We start from the raw sequence: 27,879 nt of genomic DNA on the forward strand, positions 1-27,879 counted from the left end.
ACCTTTTCATACCCCCACTATCCACGTCGGCGTGGAGTTGAGAATAGAATAGTGTGGCGAGCACAGCGAGCCACCGAGCCCGAAGCGCGGCGAGCGGACGCGGATACCTGTGAAGCCCGCGAAGGGACGCGTTTACCTGTGAAGGTATCCGCGTCCCCTCGCGGGGCTCGCTGCGCTCGCCACGCTTCGGGCTCGGTGGTTTGCTGCGCTCGCCACACTATTCTATTCTCAACTCCATGCCGACGTGGATAGTGGGGGTATGAAAAGGTCGGAGGACGCGTACCGCCGCCCCTCGCGGGCTCGCTGCGCTTGCCACGCTTCGGGTTCGCGTTGATCGTGGGGTGGCTTAAACTAATTTTGGGGGGACATTTCACTGTTCTGGGGTGTTTTTGGGGCTTTCTGGCCCATTTACCATTGTTCCCTATGATGATTTGGTGAAATTGAGGTATTTAACATTGTTCCCTATGAGAAATCGGGGGCATCACGGGTACATTGAGCCATTTAACATTGTTTTCTATGGGGAAATCGTGGGCATCGCGTCTGGACCATTTAAGCCTTTTTTAGCCGCATACGACGCGACCGACGCGATTTTGACTTTTTTCAATGCATTTCAATGGGAAAATCAGGGGCATCGCATCGGTCACGTCGTATACCACTAAAAATGACACCCGATGCCCGCGATTGTGGCCGTGCTAGGAAACAAGTACCAAAAAAAGATAATAATAGTGATAGCAAGGGTGTGGGGGAACATGGAGGCATAGGGACACGCAGTGGCTATAGCAGCCATGGGGACAGGAGGGGAGAAAATAAGCTCATGTGGCATCCAATTATTGGCTCAGACAGAGAAGACAGTCATCTTGCAGGCACTGCAGGGCACCACAAGATTGGATAACAGGTATATACTTCATGTATTGTAGGCAGGGAGGGAGCCAGAAACAAGAACATAGCAACAAAAGTTCTCCCAGGGGAAGGCCTCTGCTAGTGGGAGCATGCCACTGCAATCAGCAGCACACTCTCTGCGAATGACTGGAGGGAGAATATTCAGAAGTAGGCAGAGAAGGCTCAATTTATGGAGTTGGTGTGGAGCTCTGGAAATAGGGTCCACCATCTCATGCCTCAAAGCCATGCCATCTTTTTGACAATTTTTAACAATTAAAAAGAGCTTATAAAATATTATTTTAAACAAGAAAAGTATAAAACTTTTTTTTACAATTACTGTACTCATTTAAAAGACATTTAAGAATATCTGAATGATAAAACACATTTTCTGTTGTTCGAATATATATTTTCTGAAATTGTATTGTGTTAATGCAATTGAAATGCTTGCTTGTATATTATATATACTTAGGGGGATATTTACTAAGGAGTAGTTTCTAGTGTTGATTGCAAACCACTACACATAATTGCATTTTTTGGTATTTTAAATTACTATCCTGCATTTTGTAGATTGAAAACCAAAACTGCATCTGATGTGTTGTGTTTACAAATAGCATGGTAAAACCAAATGTAATTCCTTGAGCTATTTCAGTTCCTTTTGGAAGATCCAATCTTACACAGCATTTGGCTTATTCTTCTAAAAAAATGATCAGACAGCTGCATTACAAGTAGCACCGGTCCACTCATGGTGCCCCTGGCAACTGAACAGAGAGAAATACAAATACTGTAGTACTATTTTGAAAATTAGCTTTTGAATTTTTAGTCCGTAACTTACATCAGTACAAATGCCCATTACAAGTACAGTATTGCCCCCTAATAAATTAAATAGATTAAAAAAAAGTTATATTATAAATTAATATTGACCCCTTTATAAATCAGTATAATTAGATGTCTCTAATAAAATCTTGCCTAAATTCATATTTTTCTTATTTAGATGTAACCAATATGGGGAATAAAATAACTGTATGAACCAAATTAATGCCTTACATCAAGCAGCCAACCCGAAGTTAGTTTTTCTCTTTTGAGCCGACATACTGAATAGTCAGGAAACCAATCAGAAACACCATATTATATAAAGAATGCTGCTTTATGGCCCTATGTTTTTATGACAGAAGAGAGATACTGTATGAGGTGAACAAGCTCATCTCTGAGATTGAGAACCACCATTATCCAAGTCCAAATATGTACTGTATATTACACACTGTTACTGATAAAAGCTGCTGATCTATAATGTAATTGCATGACTCCTGTGCTTTGATGTGTTCAACTCCATTGCTCTTAAGCAAATACTTTTGTAAGACCTTTTTTAGATATTTTCTAAGCATCATCACTAAATAGCCATTACTATAATGTTCTTTCTCTTGGCCAACGTAAAGGGGCATAGAGTTAAAACTAGGCAGTGTTTCTGTAGTACCAAAAAAAGTTAGAAAAAAAGCAAATTCAACAATAAGCAAACATTAAAAGTGACCATTAAATAAGCCTACATTTAATTAACTTCTGCTTATAGGTTATCTTTTGCACTTTCAGACTCTTATGTTAATTTTTCTAAAATAAATCTGGGTTTGGGTACTTCTTGTAAGCCATTCATTTGGTTCATAAGGTTTTTTTATTTCTCATATTGGTTATATCTAAGTGAGAAAATTAGGAATTTCGGCGAGTGTTTATTAGAGACATATATATATATATACTGATTTATAAAGGGTCAATATAAACAAACTGTCCTTATCATTTGTATATTTATGCAAAGAGAGAATTAATCTTTGTTTAATATATATATTTTTAACTATTGTATGTACTAGGGGTCATTACTAATGGACATTTGTACTAATGTAAAATGGGAAAAATGAGTATAATTTCAAAGCTCATTTTCAAAATCATTTTTGAATTTACACTAGTACTACAGTGTTTGTATTTCTCTCTGCCCAGTGGCCAGAGGCACCAGGAGTGGACCAGTAAACCTGCTGTGATTAAACTCCGAGCTAAGACTAAGGGATTTCCTTTTTGTAGAGATTGTTTTAATCAGGGCATAAAGTGGTCATGCAGAGGTAGGGGAACTAATTTCTCTATGCCACCTGATTACTCCCCACCCACACCCCCATTAGGCAGAGACAAGGCCAGTGGTAAGGTTTTTGGCGTCCCTCTGCAAACTAGAATGCTTTTCTATGAGAATTACTGTGTAGGGCCAAAATGGAGGTTAAAATGTTCCACCTCACCTTTAGAGGTGGTGAAACTCAGTGAAACCCAATTCCCCATCTCTTAAACCCCTGGTTTTAATAGATTAAGCACTAATATTGTATACTATTACAGTATCCCTTATCCAAATATCCCTTTTCCAAAATACCCCTTATCCATAGTTCCCAGAATGTATTTTTTTCGCTAAGAGCACTACTGGGACATCTGTAACTGGCACTACTGAGGACTTGTTATGTAACTGGCACTTAATATGTGCAATGACATAATTGCTTGGCATTTCAATTCAGTGCCTGATATACAGATGGAGCAGGTCTTATTATTGCCACCTATGGCGATGTTTCCGACACACGCCATGGCGCATACATGTAGCGAATCGCCGTGGCGCTTCACGACGAGTGCAATATCACAGACCAACCACCAGATGTCACTTTTAAAAACCTCATTTGCGCATGCGTAAGATTTGTGCTTCAGCGCGTGCATGATGCGCAGGAATTACATGAACTTTATTATACGATGAGCACCTCTCTAATGCCGCTGGCACGAGCGTGATCCAGTCTCTTCAGCCGAGAGTGCATCATGCTGATGCGGACAGAGAGTGTCGTACATGTACTGTACGTCATGGTCGGGAGGTACTTCCCGACACATGACGTACATGAACGTCATGGCTTCTAACTGTCACTGCGTCTATAGATGCAGTGACAGTTAGGAGATGTAGCCGCACAGACGCTAATGCGTAACATCAAACACCGTACTGTAGTTCTAAAGGTTGTACGACACGGACGCTATGCGTCTCAGTATACAGTACAGTATTGTTCTAAAGGCGGTCACAATATTGGAAACTTGGTCACAATATGGTTTTGCAGCATTACATTCACAGTATTGTGCGGTAAGTTACTGATGGGTAGATTTACAGTATGAAGCGGTGATAGGGGAGGAGAAGTGGAAAATGCCGTCCAATCAGCTCCTGACTGTTAAGCTACAGGCTGGGTGTAGAATCAGTCATGGTAGTATAGTAGTCATTACACTGTACAGTTCTTGGCTGTAGTGTAGTGGTTATCTGCATGGTGTTTCACGCCGGAGACCCGTGTTCGATTACGGCGTTAAACCTTTAATATTATAGTATCAAATTTTACAGTTTTAACTAAGATATAATTATTGACAATATACTGTGTGATTAAAATATAATTATTTATATATATTATATATATTTACAGTATAGTATTACATTTTACAGTATATTGTATAAGTAATGTATTACAGTATATAAAAACTACTGATAAACTACTGATAAACTACTGTACCCACTACTCAGCGGGGGGCGCACAGAATGGGACGCTGTTCCGCACAGGACGCACGGCGCATAGGACGCACGGCGCATAGGACGCACGGCGCACACGCTATTGCAGTATACTGTAGGCGCCATTATCAGTATCGCTAGTACTGTTCCTGGACCTGTTCAGTATGTCGGACACTGGCAGAGTCAGGAGGGCAAGGCCCTTTGGCAGAGGGGAGCTCCTCACCCTGGTGGCTTGGCGGGACAGGCTCCTGGTCTCTAATCGGGAGATTGTGGAGGCCTACCAGGGGGCCCGTCAAGCCATCAGGGTGAGGTTCCATAGAGACAGGCCAGTTAGGAGCCTCCAGAGGAGATGGTCCGACCTGGTCCGTCGGGACCCTCAACTGCTGGACTCCCTCAGGCAAAGTAAGTACTGTACATACCTGTACAATGTTGAGTGCTATTGTATACAGTATTTTTTTACTTGTTGCCATGGGGGATTTTACAGTATACTGTACCTGTATTTTTTTTTAATGTGCTGATTGCTGTACAACTGTTCAGGTAGATTTTACAGAACTTGCTATTAGAATTAGAATTTAGAATTAGGGGGTGTGTCATTCTCCACCTGAAGGGTGTGTCTACAGTACTTCCATACAGTACACTACTGTACTGTACATGGAGATACTGTATTGTGTGTGGGGTGGGCGCTGACCTGGACAGAGAGGTTTTTTGGACCGGGTCTGAGAGCGCCAGAGTCAGCTGTTCAGCAGTGGTATTGATACAGATTTGGGGGGAGCAGTATTAGACAGGTCCTTCTGAGCATTGTTCCGCTCTCCAACTCCAGGGCCTGGACCCCACTTCTTACATTCCCATTCCTGCAGCCACCAGACCTGGTTTCCAGCCCATGGTTGGGGTGATGTCAACATGTTAACCCCCGGAATCCATGGCAGATCATGTACTGTACAGTAAATTCTTTGCAATGAGCATGTTAATCCCTTCCAGAGTGTGCAACACCTGGAAGACCAGGTTCATCCCATGGCAACGAGCATGTTAACCCCCTAATATGCAATGAGCATTATAGTGTGTGTAGTAATGGACATTATGGAATGTGGTAAAATACTGTACATACTGTACTGTAATACAGTAGGTACAGTATTTTGGTGTACAGTATGGCATAATGTGTAGGACTAATGAGAGAGAGATGGAGATTGCTGCTACAGTACTGTGCAGTATTTCAGGGAGTCTCCTGCTGAAGAGGGAAGGCAACTACTGTATGCTGTACAGTACATGCTTGTTGCCATGGGTGATTTCCTACAGCATTGGTTTTCATGACATACTGTACAGTACTGTACAGTAAATTGTGGGCCCTTACAAACTTTTGATATGGGGCCTACAAATACTGTATCTGCAGTAATTACAGTATGCCTTACGCACTGTATTTCTTATTTTTCCAGGTATCAGCAGGATGACGCTGCGGGAGAGACAGCACCGCCACTGTAAGTACAGTACAGTATACTGTATACAGTACAGAGCGGAACATTGCATATTGACTTTCAAACATGTGGGATACTGTACAGGACCACAGCATTTCATCCCTCCTGGAATGGGTCATTTTGGCAGGTACTGTACTGTACTGTACTGTTATGTACTGCACAGTACAGTATGTACTGTAGTGTTGATACAGTACCTTAACACATTGTACTTTATAGTACAGTATGTTCGTGTTAGAGAATATACAGTACTGTACAGCACAGTAGTTTTTTTGTGTGCTTTTCCGCAGTCCCAGTGGATGTAGCAGCTCCAGAAGGCCTCCCTGCCGCCACCCAGGAGGAGAGGGCCACCTCTGCCCCCACCCAGCTGGAGGAGGAGTCTCTGAGCGCGGTTGGTAAGTATTGTACAGTATAACACCAGGGCTCTCACCATCTGTACCGGAAAAGTATTTTTGAACAGGCTCCAGCATGTACTGAGGCCCTTGTTCTTCTTCACTCTCTGACAAAATCCTTCTTGGATGGACAAACCCATGTGCACTGCAGGTGAGGCAGGTGTTACTGGACTTGCGCAGAGAGAATTACAGTATGTACTGTACAGTAGATTTGGGTGTGTCATTTTGCACTGCCTCGCCTGCTGTGCACATGGGTTTGTCCATCTACTGTGGGGAGGATTTTGTCAGAGAGTGAAGCAGAGTAAGGGCATCAGTTCCTGCTGGAGCCTGTTCAAAAATACCCCTGCTTGCACGATACAGCCTCTTTATTTTGTCCTTTTTTTTTTTGACATTTGCAGCTCCAGAAAGCCTCCCTGCCGCCACCCAGGAGGAGAGGGCCACCTCTGCCCCCACCCAGCTGGAGGAGGAGTCTCTGAGCGCGGTTGGTAAGTATTGTACAGTATAACACCAGGGCTCTCACCGTCTGTACCGGAAAAGTATTTTTGAACAGGCTCCAGCATGTACTGAGGCCCTTGTTCTTCTTCACTCTCTGACAAAATCCTTCTTGGATGGACAAACCCATGTGCACTGCAGGTGAGGCAGGTGTTACTGGACTTGCGCAGAGAGAATTACAGTATGTACTGTACAGTAGATTTGGGTGTGTCATTTTGCACTGCCTCGCCTGCTGTGCACATGGGTTTGTCCATCTACTGTGGGGAGGATTTTGTCAGAGAGTGAAGCAGAGTAAGGGCATCAGTTCCTGCTGGAGCCTGTTCAAAAATACCCCTGCTTGCACGATACAGCCTCTTTATTTTGTCCTTTTTTTTTTTGACATTTGCAGCTCCAGAAAGCCTCCCTGCCGCCACCCAGGAGGAGAGGGCCACCTCTGCCCCCACCCAGCTGGAGGAGGAGTCTCTGAGCGCGGTTGGTAAGTATTGTACAGTATAACACCAGGGCTCTCACCGTCTGTACCGGAAAAGTATTTTTGAACAGGCTCCAGCATGTACTGAGGCCCTTGTTCTTCTTCACTCTCTGACAAAATCCTTCTTGGATGGACAAACCCATGTGCACTGCAGGTGAGGCAGGTGTTACTGGACTTGCGCAGAGAGAATTACAGTATGTACTGTACAGTAGATTTGGGTGTGTCATTTTGCACTGCCTCGCCTGCTGTGCACATGGGTTTGTCCATCTACTGTGGGGAGGATTTTGTCAGAGAGTGAAGCAGAGTAAGGGCATCAGTTCCTGCTGGAGCCTGTTCAAAAATACCCCTGCTTGCACGATACAGCCTCTTTATTTTGTCCTTTTTTTTTTTGACATTTGCAGCTCCAGAAAGCCTCCCTGCCGCCACCCAGGAGGAGAGGGCCACCTCTGCCCCCACCCAGCTGGAGGAGGAGTCTCTGAGCGCGGTTGGTAAGTATTGTACAGTATAACACCAGGGCTCTCACCGTCTGTACCGGAAAAGTATTTTTGAACAGGCTCCAGCATGTACTGAGGCCCTTGTTCTTCTTCACTCTCTGACAAAATCCTTCTTGGATGGACAAACCCATGTGCACTGCAGGTGAGGCAGGTGTTACTGGACTTGCGCAGAGAGAATTACAGTATGTACTGTACAGTAGATTTGGGTGTGTCATTTTGCACTGCCTCGCCTGCTGTGCACATGGGTTTGTCCATCTACTGTGGGGAGGATTTTGTCAGAGAGTGAATCAGAGTAAGGGCATCAGTTCCTGCTGGAGCCTGTTCAAAAATACCCCTGCTTGCACGATACAGCCTCTTTATTTTGTCCTTTTTTTTTTGACATTTGCAGCTCCAGAAAGCCTCCCTGCCGCCACCCAGGAGGAGAGGGCCACCTCTGCCCCCACCCAGCTGGAGGAGGAGTCTCTGAGCGCGGTTGGTAAGTATTGTACAGTATAACACCAGGGCTCTCACCATCTGTACCGGAAAAGTATTTTTGAACAGGCTCCAGCATGTACTGAGGCCCTTGTTCTTCTTCACTCTCTGACAAAATCCTTCTTGGATGGACAAACCCATGTGCACTGCAGGTGAGGCAGGTGTTACTGGACTTGCGCAGAGAGAATTACAGTATGTACTGTACAGTAGATTTGGGTGTGTCATTTTGCACTGCCTCGCCTGCTGTGCACATGGGTTTGTCCATCTACTGTGGGGAGGATTTTGTCAGAGAGTGAAGCAGAGTAAGGGCATCAGTTCCTGCTGGAGCCTGTTCAAAAATACCCCTGCTTGCACGATACAGCCTCTTTATTTTGTCCTTTTTTTTTTGACATTTGCAGCTCCAGAAAGCCTCCCTGCCGCCACCCAGGAGGAGAGGGCCACCTCTGCCCCCACCCAGCTGGAGGAGGAGTCTCTGAGCGCGGTTGGTAAGTATTGTACAGTATAACACCAGGGCTCTCACCGTCTGTACCGGAAAAGTATTTTTGAACAGGCTCCAGCATGTACTGAGGCCCTTGTTCTTCTTCACTCTCTGACAAAATCCTTCTTGGATGGACAAACCCATGTGCACTGCAGGTGAGGCAGGTGTTACTGGACTTGCGCAGAGAGAATTACAGTATGTACTGTACAGTAGATTTGGGTGTGTCATTTTGCACTGCCTCGCCTGCTGTGCACATGGGTTTGTCCATCTACTGTGGGGAGGATTTTGTCAGAGAGTGAATCAGAGTAAGGGCATCAGTTCCTGCTGGAGCCTGTTCAAAAATACCCCTGCTTGCACGATACAGCCTCTTTATTTTGTCCTTTTTTTTTGACATTTGCAGCTCCAGAAAGCCTCCCTGCCGCCACCCAGGAGGAGAGGGCCACCTCTGCCCCCACCCAGCTGGAGGAGGAGTCTCTGAGCGCGGTTGGTAAGTATTGTACAGTATAACACCAGGGCTCTCACCATCTGTACCGGAAAAGTATTTTTGAACAGGCTCCAGCATGTACTGAGGCCCTTGTTCTTCTTCACTCTCTGACAAAATCCTTCTTGGATGGACAAACCCATGTGCACTGCAGGTGAGGCAGGTGTTACTGGACTTGCGCAGAGAGAATTACAGTATGTACTGTACAGTAGATTTGGGTGTGTCATTTTGCACTGCCTCGCCTGCTGTGCACATGGGTTTGTCCATCTACTGTGGGGAGGATTTTGTCAGAGAGTGAAGCAGAGTAAGGGCATCAGTTCCTGCTGGAGCCTGTTCAAAAATACCCCTGCTTGCACGATACAGCCTCTTTATTTTGTCCTTTTTTTTTTGACATTTGCAGCTCCAGAAAGCCTCCCTGCCGCCACCCAGGAGGAGAGGGCCACCTCTGCCCCCACCCAGCTGGAGGAGGAGTCTCTGAGCGCGGTTGGTAAGTATTGTACAGTATAACACCAGGGCTCTCACCATCTGTACCGGAAAAGTATTTTTGAACAGGCTCCAGCATGTACTGAGGCCCTTGTTCTTCTTCACTCTCTGACAAAATCCTTCTTGGATGGACAAACCCATGTGCACTGCAGGTGAGGCAGGTGTTACTGGACTTGCGCAGAGAGAATTACAGTATGTACTGTACAGTAGATTTGGGTGTGTCATTTTGCACTGCCTCGCCTGCTGTGCACATGGGTTTGTCCATCTACTGTGGGGAGGATTTTGTCAGAGAGTGAAGCAGAGTAAGGGCATCAGTTCCTGCTGGAGCCTGTTCAAAAATACCCCTGCTTGCACGATACAGCCTCTTTATTTTGTACTTTTTTTTTTTGACATTTGCAGCTCCAGAAAGCCTCCCTGCCGCCACCCAGGAGGAGAGGGCCACCTCTGCCCCCACCCAGCTGGAGGAGGAGTCTCTGAGCCCAGACAGCTCTGATAGTGGTAATCATTGTTATGGTCACTATTTTCTACTATTATTTAACTGTATACTGTATGACGATACTTGATACGTACTCCATCTTTTACACACAGGACGCCTGGTGATTGATACCAGTGAGGAGGAGGAGGAGCAGGAGTTGCCCAGTGCAGATGGTAAGTACAGTATTGTACTGTACAACAGCACACCGCATGTACCGGATATTACAGTAATTGTGGGCCCAACATGTGTACTTAATCACATCTGTGGGCCCACCATGTGAACCCTCTAATACTGTACAGTACTGTACATACTGTACAGCAGGGGTGGCCAAACCTTTCCTCAAGATCTACAGTACCAACAGTTCATGTTTTTCAGGCAACCCGTGGATCTGTATAGTAGGAATGAATGCAGCAGGTTTGAAAATGTGACAGTTACTGTACTGTAGTAATGACTGCAGCTGTGCTCCAGCTTGGTGATATGGAAAACCTGGACCGTTGGTAGATCTTGAGGACCGGTTTGTCCGCCCCTGCTGTACAGCAAAGTACAGTACAGTACTTGTGGTGCCCACATGTGTGCCATATACTGTACTGCACAGTACTGTAACTGTGGGTCCACCTTGTGCAACGGAAAATACTGTATAGTACAGTACAGTATCTGTGGGACCGACATGTGTACTGTGTAACACCTGCTTCACTCTCTGGCAAAATCCTTCTTACTGTAGATGGACAAACCCATGTGCTCATCAGGGGCCAGATTCTATAAGCTTCAAAAGAGATAAGTTTCACAGTGATAAACAGCCAGCCAATCAGCTCCTGCCTGTTATTTTTCAAACACAGTCTGTGACATGGCAGGTAGGAGCTGATTGGCTGGCTGTTTATCACTGTGAAACTTATCACTTTTAAAGCTTATAGAATCTGGCCCCTGGTGAGGCAGTGTTACTATACAGTACTTGTGCAGTTAGATTTGGGTGTGTCATTTTGCACTGCCTCCCCTGCAGTGCACATGGGTTTGTCCATCTACTGTAGGAGGCAGAATAAGGGCATCAGTTCCTGCTGGAGCCTGTTGAAAAACACCCCTGCTTGAGATTATACTGTACAGTGTCTTTATTTCGTCTTTTTTGTACATTTGCAGCATCTGAAAGCTTCCCCCCCCACCTCGAGGAGAGGGCCACCCTCGCCGCCACCCTGCCGGAGCCTAGTCCAAGCGCGGTCGGTAAGTACAGTATTGTAGGTACTGTACAGTACTGGTGTAATGCTGTATCTGCACGCCCGATATTATTGTACGATTGTACTGTATGCCTTAATTTAAGGCATACAGTACAATCCGATTCAATGTGATTATCGCATCACATGCGCCCAAATTGTATGCGATGCGATTTTCCATACGATTCAACATACAGTAGAATTGTATGGGAAAAAGGGTCCATGTCATTGTGTGTACCTTATACGGTACCTACTGTACTGTATCTGGGGTCCAACCATGTGGCACATCTGGATGCCTCAGCCAAAATAGATTTTGGTGACCATAACACTGTACAGTAAATTACAATATGTTGCAAACTAACCTCTTTTTCTGTTCTTTTCTGCAGTCCCACCCATACACATGACCCTCCGCCCCCGCCCCCGCAGACCAACCGAACCATCCCACCCCAGGCCAGTGGCAGCTGGTAAGTACTGTACAGTACTGTACATTACTCTGATTTCATCTGGGACAGAGACAGCATGGAGTCACTGAAAAAGGGGCTACTGTACATGGATTATACTGTCCATACGACTTCCCCTCTCCTCCCAGCATGGCGACTAGGGTGGCCAATCCCGGGGCATTTTTTCAATCCCATGATTCGCTCCCCATTAAAAAAAAAAAAAAACTCCCCGGCCGCCCCGCATATCTACTGTACTTACTGTACTGTACATTGCGGTGCGGCCGGGGAGCCTGTCGGGGGGGGCGGGCGGGCTGTGGCGGTGAGCGGTGGGCGTCGGGAGGGATGTCCGGCGTCCTGCGGGGGGCGGGGGCGGCGTCCTTGGCTCTGCGCAGCGTGACCTCTGCAAACAAACCTACAGTTTTTCACTGTACTGTACTTTGCATTTTCACAGACAACCGTGAGAGGCTGCGGCTTCTCTGGCCACTTTTCCATAGGATGATTCGGTTTGTCTGCAGATCTGTGGCAAACAGCCATCCTCTCCCCGAGGACCCAGTATCCAGAGGTAAATCATATTGCACTGTACTGTAGGTACAGTAGTAACTGGAATGCTGATTTTTGTGACCTCTAGATTTTAGTGACCTTAAATTTAGGCAGACACGATAATCTCGTCGATCACATCACATCCGAAAAAATCGCATGTGATGCAACCAACGCGATCGTCCCTATTTTTACATAGGATGCAATGTTAAAATGGAGTGAGTCCATTTTAACATACAGTACGTAGAATTTTATCGGAAAAAAGGGACCTGTTCATTTCCCTACTATCGAACTACGCACGGAGTTGGATATATGTACTGTACTGTAAACCTGGCCAAGCCCGAAGCGTGGCGCCCCACGATAGAGCGTGGAATACTGTACTTTTTAACGAATCCGCGTGTGCTCGCCACGCTTCGGGTTTACAGTACAGTATATCCAACTCCATGTGTACTGTAATTGGATAGTAGGGAAATGAAAAGGTCCCTTTTTCCCCTACAGTATGTTTCTATACTGTACTGTAGTTACAGTACAGTACTGTACTGTATGTTTCTTAAAGTACAGTAGTTTTTTGCTTACTGTATCGTACAGTAATACTACAGTATCCTTTTTATTCCCCAACAGAAAACTTCCATCGCACCATGGCCAACATAGAAGCCATCATGCACCAGCTCGTGGACCATGCTTTTACGGTGACCTTCCAACGGCTGTAATTTTTTATTTTTAATTTACAGTATGCTGTACATAAAAGGGTTTACTGTATGTTCACTACTGTAGTATTGTCTCTTTATTGACAGCACATGTGCGACAAGGGATATACTGTACAGTACAGTAGTCCAATCAGTGGGGAAAAGGTTACAAGGTGAGGAAGACACAAATTTTTTTTTTTGGAATTTTTTATTTTTTTGGGTTGGAGGGATGGAGGGGGTTACCATTACTTTGGAACACTGACACACACAGAGGTACTGAACAGTAAGCCTGCTGAAGGAAAATATTGGATGCAGTGGGGAAAAAGGTAACCACGACACAGAACAAGAAAAACCATGTTAACAAAACACACAACTTTTTTTTTTGCTTTTTGGAATTTTGTATTTTTTGGGTTTTTTTTCCCTTTTTTGGAGGGATGGAGGGGGTTACCATTACTTTGGAACACTGACACACACCGAGGTAAGCCTGCTGAAGGAAAATATTGGATGCAGTGGGGAAAAAGGTAACCACGACACAGAACAAGAAAAACCATGTTAACAAAACACACAACTTTTTTTTTGCTTTTTGGAATTTTGTATTTTTTTGTTTTTTTTTCCCTTTTTTGGAGGGATGGAGGGGGTTACCATTACTTTGGAACACTGACACACACCGAGGTACTATACAGTAAGCCTGCTGAAGGAAAATATCGGACGCAGTGGGGAAAAAGGTAACCACGACACAGAACGATGAAAACCATGATAACAGAACACACAACTTTTTTTTTGCTTTTTGGAATTTTGTATTTTTTTTGTTTTTTTTTTTCCTTTTTTTGGAGGGATGGAGGGGGTTACCATTACTTTGGAACACTGACACACACAGGTACTGTACAGTAAGCCTGCTGAAGGAAAATATTGGATGCAGTGGGGAAAAAGGTAACCACGACACAGAACAAGAAAAACCATGTTAACAAAACACACAACTTTTTTTTTGCTTTTTGGAATTTTGTATTTTTTGGGTTTTTTTTTTCCTTTTTTGGAGGGATGGAGGGGGTTACCATTACTTTGGAACACTGACACACACCGAGGTAAGCCTGCTGAAGGAAAATATTGGATGCAGTGGGGAAAAAGGTAACCACGACACAGAACAAGAAAAACCATGTTAACAAAACACACAACTTTTTTTTTGCTTTTTGGAATTTTGTATTTTTTTGGTTTTTTTTCCCTTTTTTGGAGGGATGGAGGGGGTTACCATTACTTTGGAACACTGACACACACCGAGGTACTATACAGTAAGCCTGCTGAAGGAAAATATCAGACGCAGTGGGGAAAAAGGTAACCACGACACAGAACGATGAAAACCATGATAACAAAACACACAACTATTTTTTTTGCTTTTTGGAATTTTGTATTTTTTTGGGGTTTTTTTTTCCTTTTTTTGGAGGGATGGAGGGGGTTACCATTACTTTGGAACACTGACACACACAGAGGTACTGTACAGTAAGCCTGCTGAAGGAAAATATCAGACGCAGTGGGGAAAAAGGTAACCACGACACAGAACGATGAAAACCATGATAACAAAACACACAACTATTTTTTTTGCTTTTTGGAATTTTGTATTTTTTTGGGGTTTTTTTTTCCTTTTTTTGGAGGGATGGAGGGGGTTACCATTACTTTGGAACACTGACACACACAGAGGTACTGTACAGTAAGCCTGCTGAAGGAAAATATTGGATGCAGTGGGGAAAAAGGTAACCACGACACAGAACAAGAAAAACCATGTTAGCAAAACACACAACTTTTTTTTTGCTTTTTGGAATTTTGTACAGGTATTTTTTTTTATTTTTTTATTATTATTATTAATTTTTGTTTTGGGTAATTTTTTTTTTTAGATTTACAGTACTGTCTTTGGGGTGGGGTGTAGGAACAGCAGCACACACACTCGGAAAACTGACCGGTGAAGGAACTTTGCAACTTTTTTATTATTATTATTATTATTATTATTATTTTTTTTTTTTTTTTTTTTTTTTTTAATGATATCATGTTTTGTTGTTATTCCTGTATACAGTAGTAATGTATATTTGTACTGTACAGTATGTTTTGTTTTACTGTAGGTTTACTTTTGAAGGAACTGAGACAAACTCACGGAAAATTCAGTATTCGGTTAAAAGTACAGTACAGTAACACCACTGCTTCATCACCGAGTTGTGCACAAGGGAGGGCAAACTGTTGGCAACGGTGGTAACGGTTGCCTTACATGATCGAGGCGTCTCCATGCTGTTCTCCTCTTCATTCGTAGTAGTCCGTTGATGGTATTGATGATGGAAGTTCTATGGTGCTTCTGAAGTACAATCCGTTTGCCACATCTTCTCATGATGTCTTTTCTTACATTTTTTGGCAGTGCAGATTTCCCATTCTTCCCATTGTAATTCACATGGTTTGCCCATGACAAATAAAGGTCATGTGGCACATGTTCTTGAAAAATAAATTGTGCATATCTGTTCAGTTGTTCATGTGCCTTTCCATAAAGCAGGTCGTCCGTTGCATCTGTGATGTCGCACAGTGGAATATTGGGCAGAACAGGTCCACAGTCTGTCTCGTTGTCTGGCTCTGCAGGGGTGCTGCACTGAGTGGGTGCTCGAGGAAGCTGCAGAGTCACTTCACCAAAGTCCAGCACTTGGTGTGCTGTAGAAGGCAGTTCTACGTGTCTATTCACGACTATTGTGGTGTCCACTTCACTGGGTGCATTCACTTCGCCGCCAAAATCCACTTCACAGAGTGCACCCAGTTCGCTGAATGTAGACACTTCGCCCGGGCCATCCAATCCACCGAGTGCACCCAGTTCGCCAAATGAATTCACTTCACCCGGTTCATCCAATTCGCAGAGTGCATCTATTCTGCCAGGTCCATCTTCAATTCGACACATCTGCACAGCTACTTCATGGGTTTGTGGTGTTGCTTTTTTCACTGTGTTAACGATGATGTCTTCCATTGCGCAGATGATCCGGTCATTCACTGATGTTGTGATGGTGTGAGTCGCTGATTCGATGAGGGTATTGACTGATGTCATGATGGTATTACTTACCGATTTGATGAGGTCTTCTTTCACTGATTCAATGAGGACCTCCTTCATTGATTCAACGGTGTTCTTCAATGTATCTTTTAATACAGCATTTTCGATCTCCAGCCGATGTACCTTTTCTTGAAGCTCCTGTGCACCATGGTCGTCTTGCAGGTTGTCCATCAATTCTTTTGTTCCTGAAAGATTTCCAAAATCCAGCTTTCTTCTTGGTGAAGAATGTCCTTCTAGACCTGGGGTCGAAACAAAATCCAAAACAACAAACTCCTCATTTGGATCAATACTTACTGCCTGTACCAGTGTTTGATCAATGCTGACCACTGGTACAGGTACATCTTTAGCCAACACAGTCTCCTTGTATGAAGGACCAGCTTCAATATCTGTAATAGAGAAAGGGACATTGTTATCGTTACCTACAATCTGCTCTAAAACACCATTCTTTGCCTTGGCATTTTTCCTTGGCTTTACTGTGACTGGAATGTTCTCTTTTTTGGCAGTAGTCTTCTTTGCCTTTTTGGGTGCACACTGTGGAACCATTGCAGCCAAGGCCAATTGTCTCTTGTTGGAACGTGCACTGCGTTTTCCATAGAATGTTGCACTTGATACATTCATTGTTGTTTGTCTACAATAAAATAATTACACATGAAATTGTGTTCCACTATCCAGTAAAGCAGTTTTACAGTAGCACAATAATGTCCAGTAGATTACAGTACAGTACATGACTGTACAGTACTGTATGTACTGTACTGTCATGGCCGTAACTACTGTACCATACAGTAGGTGCAAGGGGTGCAGCTGCTATGGGGCCCAGAGCTGCAGGGGGGCCATCTTTACTGTTTAAGTAATATGTTAATAGAGTTACACAAAATGGCCGCCAAATGTCTAGGGGCCTCGTGGAAGCGGGGGGGAGGGAACACTGGGAGAGGTTTGGGAAAAGTTGGAAGCACGGCTGCACGTAGAAAAGACGGGGAAAGCAGGACCGAGCAACGGGGAGCGGATACCGTCGTTGCTGCTCGAGCGTCTCATTAGCTCGAGCGTCCCATTAGCTCGAGCGTCCCAGGCTCCGGGGAGGAGGGGTCGGTGTGCTATACGGGCAAGCGTCGGTCGCTCGATATGCCGCCAAACGCCTAGGGGCCTCGTGGAAGCGGGGGGGAGGGAACACTGGGAGAGGTTTGGGAAAGGTTGGAAGCACAGATAAAGAACGGGGAAACCAGGGCCGTGCGACGGGGAGCGGGCATACAGTAGCCCCGGGGAGGAGGGGCAGCGTCGCTCGCGAGCGCTCGAGGCAGTTTCGCTCGGAGGCAGGGTTACACAAAATGGCCGCCAAATGTCTACGGACCTCGTGGAAGCGGGGGGGAAGGGAACACTGGGAGAGGTTGGAAGCATGGCTGCACGGAGAAAAGACGGGGAAAGCAGGGCCGAGCGACGGGGAGCGGATACCGTCGTTGCTGCTCGAGCGTCTCATTAGCTCGAGCGTCCCATTAGCTCTAGCGTCCCATTAGCTCGAGCGTCCCAGGCTCCGGGGAGGAGGGGTCGGTGTGCTATACAGGCAAGCGTCGGTCGCTCGATATACCGCCAAACGCCTAGGGGCCTCGTGGAAGCGGGGGGGAGGGAACACTGGGAGAGGTTTGGGAAAGGTTGGAAGCACAGAGAAAGGACGGGGAAACCAGGGCCGTGCGACGGGGAGCGGGCATACAGTAGCCCCGGGGAGGAGGGGCAGCGTCGCTCGCGAGCGCTCGAGGCAGTTTCGCTCGGAGGCAGGGTTACACAAAATGGCCGCCAAATGTCTACGGACCTCGTGGAAGCGGGGGGGGAGGGAACACTGGGAGAGGTTGGAAGCATGGCTGCACGGAGAAAAGACGGGGAAAGCAGGGCCGAGCGACGGGGAGCGGATACCGTCGTTGCTGCTCGAGCGTCTCATTAGCTCGAGCGTCTCATTAGCTCGAGCGTCCCAGGCTCCGGGGAGGAGGGGTCGGTGTGCTATACGGGCAAGCGTCGGTCGCTCGATATACCGCCAAACGCCTAGGGGCCTCGTGGAAGGGGGGGGGGGAGGGAACACTGGGAGAGGTTTGGGAAAGGTTGGAAGCACAGAGAAAGGACGGGGAAACCAGGTCCGTGCGACGGGGAGCGGGCATACAGTAGCCCCGGGGAGGAGGGGCAGCGTCGCTCGCGAGCGCTCGAGGCAGTTTCGCTCGGAGGCAGGGTTACACAAAATGGCCGCCAAACGCCTAGGGGCCTCGTGGAAGCGGGGGGGAGGGAACACTGGGAGAGGTTTGGGAAAGGTTGGAAGCACAGAGAAAGGACGGGGAAACCAGGTCCGTGCGACGGGGAGCGGGCATACAGTAGCCCCGGGGAGGAGGGGCAGCGTCGCTCGCGAGCGCTCGAGGCAGTTTCGCTCGGAGGCAGGGTTACACAAAATGGCCGCCAAACGCCTAGGGGCCTCGTGGAAGCGGGGGGGAGGGAACACTGGGAGAGGTTTGGGAAAGGTTGGAAGCACAGAGAAAGGACGGGGAAACCAGGGCCGTGCGACGGGGAGCGGGCATACAGTAGCCCCGGGGAGGAGGGGCAGCGTCGCTCGAGAGCGCTCGAGGCAGTTTCGCTCGGAGGCAGGGTTACACAAAATGGCCGCCACATGTCTACGGGCCTCGTGGAAGCGGGGGGGAGGGAACACTGGGAGAGGTTGGAAGCATGGCTGCACGGAGAAAAGACGGGGAAAGCAGGGCCGAGCGACGGGGAGCGGATACCGTCGTTGCTGCTCGAGCGTCTCATTAGCTCGAGCGTCTCATTAGCTCGAGCGTCCCAGGCTCCTGGGAGGAGGGGTCGGTGTGCTATACGGGCAAGCGTCGGTCGCTCGATATACCGCCAAACGCCTAGGGGCCTCGTGGAAGGGGGGGGGGGGAGGGAACACTAGGTGCAATGAGCGTTTACATACAGAATACAGTTTAAAAATAAGGTATATTTATATCGAAATACTGATAGAAAAAGATTTACCGTTCAGGAACTTTTGCTAGTAGCACTTGAAACCAGCCGAGTTCCGTGAGGCCAGCAAAGATTTCAAATGCAAGCAGAAGTACAGGAACGGTATTCGGAAGTACAGGAACGGTATCAGGAAACTTCAAGAAGTCTTGAGAGGAGAGGAGCCGAACAGCAAGTCAGCTTACGAAGAAACAGGTTTGCCGAGTGGTAGCTGGAGTGCCTGGGGACGCCCTTTTTATGTGAAACAAACAAAAGGTTTTTCCCGCCCAAGATCCAGACCCTGAGATTGGTCTCTGCAGATATGTTTGGGGCGTGAACAATTTCCATAATCCAATCACAGGACCTGCTTTGGGCGTGGAAAAAACCTTTTGTTTGTTTCACATAAAAAGGGCGTCCCCAGGCACTCCAGCTACCACTCGGCAAACCTGTTTCCTCGTAAGCAGACTTGCTGTTCGGCTCCTCTCCTCTCAAGACTTCTTGAAGTTTCCTGATACCGTTCCTGTACTTCCGAATACCGTTCCTGTACTTCTGCTTGCATTTGAAATCTTTGCTGGCCTCACGGAACTCGGCTGGTTTCAAGTGCTACTAGCAAAAGTTCCTGAACGGTAAATCTTTTTCTATCAGTATTTCGATATAAATATACCTTATTTTTAAACTGTATTCTGTATGTAAACGCTCATTGCACCCAGTGTTCCCTCCCCCCCCCCCTTCCACGAGGCCCCTAGGCGTTTGGCGGTATATCGAGCGACCGACGCTTGCCCGTATAGCACACCGACCCCTCCTCCCCGGAGCCTGGGACGCTCGAGCTAATGAGACGCTCGAGCTAATGAGACGCTCGAGCAGCAACGACGGTATCCGCTCCCCGTCGCTCGGCCCTGCTTTCCCCGTCTTTTCTCCGTGCAGCCATGCTTCCAACCTCTCCCAGTGTTCCCTCCCCCCCGCTTCCACGAGGCCCGTAGACATTTGGCGGCCATTTTGTGTAACCCTGCCTCCGAGCGAAACTGCCTCGAGCGCTCTCGAGCGACGCTGCCCCTCCTCCCCGGGGCTACTGTATGCCCGCTCCCCGTCGCACGGCCCTGGTTTCCCCGTCCTTTCTCTGTGCTTCCAACCTTTCCCAAACCTCTCCCAGTGTTCCCTCCCCCCCGCTTCCACGAGGCCCCTAGGCGTTTGGCGGCCATTTTGTGTAACCCTGCCTCCGAGCGAAACTGCCTCGAGCGCTCTCGAGCGACGCTGCCCCTCCTCCCCGGGGCTACTGTATGCCCGCTCCCCGTCGCACGGCCCTGGTTTCCCCGTCCTTTCTCTGTGCTTCCAACCTTTCCCAAACCTCTCCCAGTGTTCCCTCCCCCCCCCCTTCCACGAGGCCCCTAGGCGTTTGGCGGTATATCGAGCGACCGACGCTTGCCCGTATAGCACACCGACCCCTCCTCCCCGGAGCCTGGGACGCTCGAGCTAATGAGACGCTCGAGCTAATGAGACGCTCAAGCAGCAACGACGGTATCCGCTCCCCGTCGCTCGGCCCTGCTTTCCCCGTCTTTTCTCCGTGCAGCCATGCTTCCAACCTCTCCCAGTGTTCCCTCCCCCCCCGCTTCCACGAGGTCCGTAGACATTTGGCGGCCATTTTGTGTAACCCTGCCTCCGAGCGAAACTGCCTCGAGCGCTCGCGAGCGACGCTGCCCCTCCTCCCCGGGGCTACTGTATGCCCGCTCCCCGTCGCACGGACCTGGTTTCCCCGTCCTTTCTCTGTGCTTCCAACCTTTCCCAAACCTCTCCCAGTGTTCCCTCCCCCCCCCCCTTCCACGAGGCCCCTAGGCGTTTGGCGGTATATCGAGCGACCGACGCTTGCCCGTATAGCACACCGACCCCTCCTCCCCGGAGCCTGGGACGCTCGAGCTAATGAGACGCTCGAGCTAATGAGACGCTCGAGCAGCAACGACGGTATCCGCTCCCCGTCGCTCGGCCCTGCTTTCCCCGTCTTTTCTCCGTGCAGCCATGCTTCCAACCTCTCCCAGTGTTCCCTCCCCCCCCGCTTCCACGAGGTCCGTAGACATTTGGCGGCCATTTTGTGTAACCCTGCCTCCGAGCGAAACTGCCTCGAGCGCTCTCGAGCGACGCTGCCCCTCCTCCCCGGGGCTACTGTATGCCCGCTCCCCGTCGCACGGCCCTGGTTTCCCCGTCCTTTCTCTGTGCTTCCAACCTTTCCCAAACCTCTCCCAGTGTTCCCTCCCCCCCCCCCCCTTCCACGAGGCCCCTAGGCGTTTGGCGGTATATCGAGCGACCGACGCTTGCCCGTATAGCACACCGACCCCTCCTCCCCGGAGCCTGGGACGCTCGAGCTAATGAGACGCTCGAGCTAATGAGACGCTTGAGCAGCAACGACGGTATCCGCTCCCCGTCGCTCGGCCCTGCTTTCCCCGTCTTTTCTCCGTGCAGCCATGCTTCCAACCTCTCCCAGTGTTCCCTCCCCCCCCGCTTCCACGGGGTCCGTAGACATTTGGCGGCCATTTTGTGTAACCCTGCCTCCGAGCGAAACTGCCTCGAGCGCTCGCGAGCGACGCTGCCCCTCCTCCCCGGGGCTACTGTATGCCCGCTCCCCGTCGCACGGCCCTGGTTTCCCCGTCCTTTCTCTGTGCTTCCAACCTTTCCCAAACCTCTCCCAGTGTTCCCTCCCCCCCGCTTCCACGAGGCCCCTAGGCGTTTGGCGGCCATTTTGTGTAACCCTGCCTCCGAGCGAAACTGCCTCGAGCGCTCTCGAGCGACGCTGCCCCTCCTCCCCGGGGCTACTGTATGCCCGCTCCCCGTCGCACGGCCCTGGTTTCCCCGTCCTTTCTCTGTGCTTCCAACCTTTCCCAAACCTCTCCCAGTGTTCCCTCCCCCCCCCCTTCCACGAGGCCCCTAGGCGTTTGGCGGTATATCGAGCGACCGACGCTTGCCCGTATAGCACACCGACCCCTCCTCCCCGGAGCCTGGGACGCTCGAGCTAATGAGACGCTCGAGCTAATGAGACGCTCGAGCAGCAACGACGGTATCCGCTCCCCGTCGCTCGGCCCTGCTTTCCCCGTCTTTTCTCCGTGCAGCCATGCTTCCAACCTCTCCCAGTGTTCCCTCCCCCCCGCTTCCACGAGGCCCGTAGACATTTGGCGGCCATTTTGTGTAACCCTGCCTCCGAGCGAAACTGCCTCGAGCGCTCTCGAGCGACGCTGCCCCTCCTCCCCGGGGCTACTGTATGCCCGCTCCCCGTCGCACGGCCCTGGTTTCCCCGTCCTTTCTCTGTGCTTCCAACCTTTCCCAAACCTCTCCCAGTGTTCCCTCCCCCCCCTTCCACGAGGCCCCTAGGCGTTTGGCGGTATATCGAGCGACCGACGCTTGCCCGTATAGCACACCGACCCCTCCTCCCCGGAGCCTGGGACGCTTGAGCTAATGAGACGCTCGAGCTAACGAGAAGTTGACGCATTAGCAACTGAGTGCTGTACAGTACATCATTGTCAATTATTACCACCAACGTTGTTTTTTTTGGGGGGGGGGGGAGGGGGGGGGGTAAAGGTACTGTAACATTTTTTAAAAAAAATGTTTAATGTACTATAGTAATTTGTATTGCGAAAAAGTCCATGTACTGTATTTCTAAATGTACTGTCTTCTCTTCATACAGGGAAGTCTCTAGTACAGCTGTCCAAAATGCCAGTTAAGATCAACAAGGCGATGAGCAAAATAATTGCAAACATGAAAAAAGAAAATAAAACTACCAAAGAGATCCAGGCTTGGCTGAGGGAAAGTGGGATTGTAGTCACTTTACAAACAGTGCGCTATCATGCTTTCGAGAGAACAACGGCCAGAAAGGAAATATTTGCTCCAAAGTGCTCTTGGTAAGATCAGTGTTGTGTAGTAAATTACCTGTAATGTACTGTACTGTATTGTTTGTTAAACTGGTACTGTATAAACTACTGTACTGTACAGTATGTCCAGTAGTATTAACCTTTGCTGTACTACAGTAATATAGAACATGAAACGTTTCAGTCATTGCCTTGTACTGTACTGTACTGTACATTAACTCTTATTTACTGTGTGCACTGTAGGAGAGCTGAAAAAATTGTGGAGAAAATAACTCGTGAGAATGATGAAATCTCTGCTCGACAAATTAAAAACATCTTCAAAACAGAGTATGATTTTGACATATCACTCACCAGCATTCGAAAAATGCGTCGGAAAATGGGATGGAAATATTGTGCTACAAGGTACAGTACAGTAAGAGTTTTGTATAGAGCAGTAATGCGCGCCATTTCACATTAACCCCTTGAGTGGTGGGTTTTGCTGGGACAGTACAAACCTACAGTACCAGGGCAGCGGCGGCAGAGCTTGATGCTACTGTTCCTCATAGTGACAATGGCGTCATGATGAGGGATTTTCGTGGCAGCTCTGGAGGACTCGGCCTGAGCACTCGCCAGCCCCCACAAGCCGCACCAACCATACCCGGCAGTGGGGGAGGGGTGGGGGAATTGACTGGAGGTGCTGCACCAGTGGTGCACACAAGGACACCACTGGCGTACACCTACTGTATAGTGGCATGCCTTGAGATTTTCCGGGACAGCCCACTGCACCAGCACAGCTGAATCCGGAAAATCTCCAGGCATTCAGTACAGTACCACTCAAGTGGTTAATACCTACATTATTTGCATACAGTACTGCACGGTTGTTTAATGATGTCTATAATACAGTACTGTATTAAATTACCTGTATATTTTTGTGCTGTTGACAGGATAACTCCCATGGTTAGAGATGTCAACAAAGAGAAGAGAGTGGAACAGGCACGTCGTTGGATTGAGAGCGGTGAAACTTTTCAGGATGTCCTTTTCACCGATGAATCCTCAATTGCACTCGAGAGGTTCTCGCGAATGTCATTCCGTAAGAAGGACCATATCTCATTGAAGCCACGGCCAAAGCATCCACTGAAAGTCCACGTATGGGGAGCCATATCACGATTGGGAGCTGGCCCATTGTTAATGTTCGAAGGTACAGTATAGTACAGTACTACTGTGTACAGTATACAGTACCATGCGTTGTCTGTGTTTGTAAGAAATAATGTACTATACTGTACACTACAATAATTAAAATTGAATGCAGTGGTTATTAATAAACAATACTGCTTTTTTCTCTAGGGATCATGGATAAACAATTCTTTCAAGAAAGAATAGTAGAGGGATGTATGGTGCCATATGTGCGGAAACGTTTCCCATCGCATCATAGACTATTCCAGGACAATGATCCTAAACACTCTGCCTCTGCAAAATTCATGGAAGAGAAAGGCATCAATTGGGAACGCACACCACCAGAGTGAGTATTGCTTTAATATTGTACTGTACTTTTATGGTTTTATCAAGATTGTATGCTTTTCTGTTCTAAAAGAAACATTATTGAAATACCTTTATTGTATCATACTGTTTACTTTAGATCCCCGGACATGAATCCAATTGAATTGGTATGGGCTCAAATGAAGTATTACATCAGGAACACTGCGAAGCCGACAACAAAACAGCAGCTGTTGGATGGGATCCGTAAATTTTGGCAAGAAGTGCTGACACCGGACATTTGTAATAATTGCATAAATCATCTATATAAAGTATTGCCTGTTATAGTCAAAATAAATGGACAACCCAGTGGTATGTAGTACTGTATTAAAATAGTATAGAAGTACTTAATCAGTCTGTTTTCTGTGTGTTTCTCTATGAACCCCCACCCCAAAATACTGTATAATAAAAATAAAAGTTGTGTGTGTGATGTTACAGTACTGTACAGCAGTGTTGCAAGCAAGGGGGTACGGTGTGGTACAGAGTACTGTACCTGTAAGAAATACAGTATGTTGCAGGTACGCAGTACCACTTACTCCCTGACCCACTGTCAATTCTATTTTTAATTTAAGTCTAAATATAATGCATCCGCAGCCCGCCCACTCAGCGTTATGATTGGCGTAGCTACCGCTACTGCTGATTTAGCCTGTCACACTGACAGGCATCTGCAGTGGCGATAGCATGAAGAGCAGGCTCCACAATTGTAAGCACAATCTGCCCAGCTCTCCGCCAAGCAAGAGCCAACCGACCCCCAGTCATTTCCTGCTTCTCATTCCCTGTCTCCTGATGCCACGCCACTATTGTCATTTAGGGCCTTATTCGCATTCACTCTTTCTGTCACAATTCTTCTTAGATGGACAAAACTGCAGGTGGGGCAGATGTGCAGTATAATGAGCAGAGAGAATTAGATTTGGGTGAGTTACAGTATTTTGTTTCTGTGCAGGAAAAATACTGACTGCTTTATTGTTACACTGCAATATAGAGCTTACTGTACTGTACTTTGAAGTACAGTACAGTAAAAACCCCACCCAAATCTAATTCTCTCTGCAATAGTAAAATCTACCCCACCTGCAGTGCACATGGTTTTGTCCATCTAAGAAGAATTTTGTCAGAAAGAGTAAATTCGAATAAGGCCCTTAGTCACTCTTCTAGCTTTGTGTGACCACCAACACTCATGACACATGGCCACACCCATACAGTATTTGGTAGAGCCCATGAGTACTGTACCACCAAGAAAAAAATTCTACCTGCACCACTGCTGTACAGTACCTTTTGTTTATTATTCTGTCCTGTAATGCACCTTGCTACTGAACTGTACCTTGTCCCCTCTGATTGTACTGTATGCCATATTATCCATCTGTTGTCAATAAAAGTATTTTACTGTACATGTGGATAACAAGTAGAAAAATGTTGATTCGGTGCGATGTACTGTACTGTAGACAGTCTGTTTTACTGTATTTGTGTGTCTTGCTGAACCCCCACCCCAAACAAATTAAAAAAAAAAAATAATCTGTGTGTGATTTTTTTTTTTTTTTCTATTCTGTACTGTACTGTACCTTGCTACCTTTTCCCCACTGATTGTACTGTATGCCATATCATCCATCTGCTGTCAATAAAAGTGTTTACTACAGTATTCAGTATTTGCAGTAGCATACAATAAGTTACTGTACAGTATCGTCTCACGCTGGAAAAAAGACAAGGATACATTGGAGTAACAATAAAATATTTATAAATACAGTATGAAAAAAAAAGAAACAACGCCAGAATAACAATTAAATTAAACGAACTAAAAATTGGAAAATGAAATCAATGAACTGGTGCATCAGCACCCGCGCCGCCTCAAGTGCCCTGAGCCGCTGAGCCCTCTGTTGTTGTTCTGTGGTGGGGAAGTAAAATGTTAACGTTACTATAGTGTACTATACGGTAAGTACTGTACTGTATTATTATTCTACAAAAGCAATCCCAACCACTGACATACTGTACTGTAACTGTACCTCTATAATTGGGGCCGGTACCCGGGCCAGGCCCCTGCGAGTCTGATCCTGGCCTGTGCTGGCTTATCCACAGTTGGTGTCTTGGGCCCCCATGGACGATTGGCACTGTAGTGGGAGAAAAAGTGAGCATTACAATACAGCATGTACAGAACCTGTTCCACTTAGTGGCCCTTCTTCACTTCAACGGTGGTGGTCGTACTGTACTGTACAGTATGCCATCAAATAAAGCATGCCATGCCAAAAGAAGAAGCTGGTGGGTGGGACAGGCTTTTCTATTGGAATTACTGTTCAGGACTGTGTCAGAGGCGGAACTCAGTTCCCTCTACCATTGGAAACCAGTTGCCCATCACTTTTACACCTCTGGTTACAGTGCAGTACTACAGTAATTCTTACCACTTTCATCGTCCTCCTCCTCATCTTCCTCCAGCTCCATGGCCTCCACCTCAATGATGTCTGAGTGGAGAAAGGAAAATACAGTAAGTAGTACAGAAAAAAAAACATCATTTGCCTACTTACAGGTACTGTACTGAACATGTACTGTACAGTACAACTCCATAGAAGAAGGTCCTAATGGTGTAGATTGAAATGTCTGCACACCATCTCCAAGCGGGCACCACCCACCTACAGTAGTGTACTGTACAAACAGGCAAGGCCCAAAGTCTGCGTGACACCCAGCGCAGAGCCCCCCCAAAGTGAAGTCCTACACCAAAGGCATTGTCAGTTCCTCCAGAACCACCTGCACTTCCAACCACTTCAACAGCCAACCCCCACCTCCGCATTCCACAAAGCACCCCCTCCACCGGACCACTGTACTCACTGCCTGGCTCCTGGTCCTCCTGCTGCTCCACCTCCTCCTCCTCTTCCTCCTCGGTGTCGAGGAGAACCGCCTCTTCTTCCCGGGTGTGGCCTAGTGATGCTGCATTAAAAATAAAAAAAAAACATTGTAAACGTACTGTACTGTACAGTAAATTCCCTTCTACTTTTAGAACTCCATAGAACGGTTGTGTCAAAGTCATGGCCCTCCAATTGTTGTGGAAGTACTGTACACATCCCACCCAGCATGCCATGCCACAGTTTTAACAATCCATCATACTGTACTGTATACAAAAAGTGGCATGCTGGGATGTGTACATATGTACTGTACAACCAGCAAAGGCCCAAAGGCTGCGTGACACTCAATGCAGTGCACCCCAAAGTGAATGCCTTCGCTGAACGGCATCTTCAGTTCCTCCAGAACCACCTGCACTTCCAACCACTTCAACAGCCAACCCCCACCTCCGCATCCCACAAAGCACCCCCTCCACCGGACCACTGTACTCACTGCCTGGCTCCTGGTCCTCCTGCTGCTCCACCTCCTCCTCCTCTTCCTCCTCGGTGTCGAGGGGAACCGCCTCTTCTTCCCGGGTGTGGCCTAGTGATGCTGCATTAAAAATAAAAAAAAATAAAAACATTGTAAACGTACTGTACTGTAAAGTAAATTCCCTTCTACTTTTAGAACTCCATAG

General features: G+C 47.4%; 2 long non-coding RNA genes across 2 annotated transcripts; one reads left to right on the forward strand and one right to left on the reverse strand.

The window, feature by feature from the left end:
* Window positions 1-10,105: 10,105 nt before the first annotated feature.
* LOC146062541 (uncharacterized) lies at window positions 10,106-11,919 on the forward strand. Its single transcript, XR_014471378.1, has 3 exons — window positions 10,106-10,150; window positions 11,259-11,339; window positions 11,716-11,919. It is a non-coding gene; the product is annotated as an uncharacterized LOC146062541 (long non-coding RNA).
* Window positions 11,920-25,851: 13,932 nt separating this feature from the next.
* LOC146063641 (uncharacterized) lies at window positions 25,852-26,821 on the reverse strand. Its single transcript, XR_014471630.1, has 3 exons — window positions 26,768-26,821; window positions 26,375-26,479; window positions 25,852-26,256 (listed from the first exon to the last, which is right to left on the reverse strand). It is a non-coding gene; the product is annotated as an uncharacterized LOC146063641 (long non-coding RNA).
* Window positions 26,822-27,879: the final 1,058 nt, after the last annotated feature.

Source organism: Crinia signifera, chromosome 3 (genome assembly GCF_055691185.1).
Source record: "Crinia signifera chromosome 3, ASM5569118v1, whole genome shotgun sequence".
NCBI classification, from domain to species: Eukaryota; Metazoa; Chordata; class Amphibia; order Anura; family Myobatrachidae; genus Crinia; species Crinia signifera.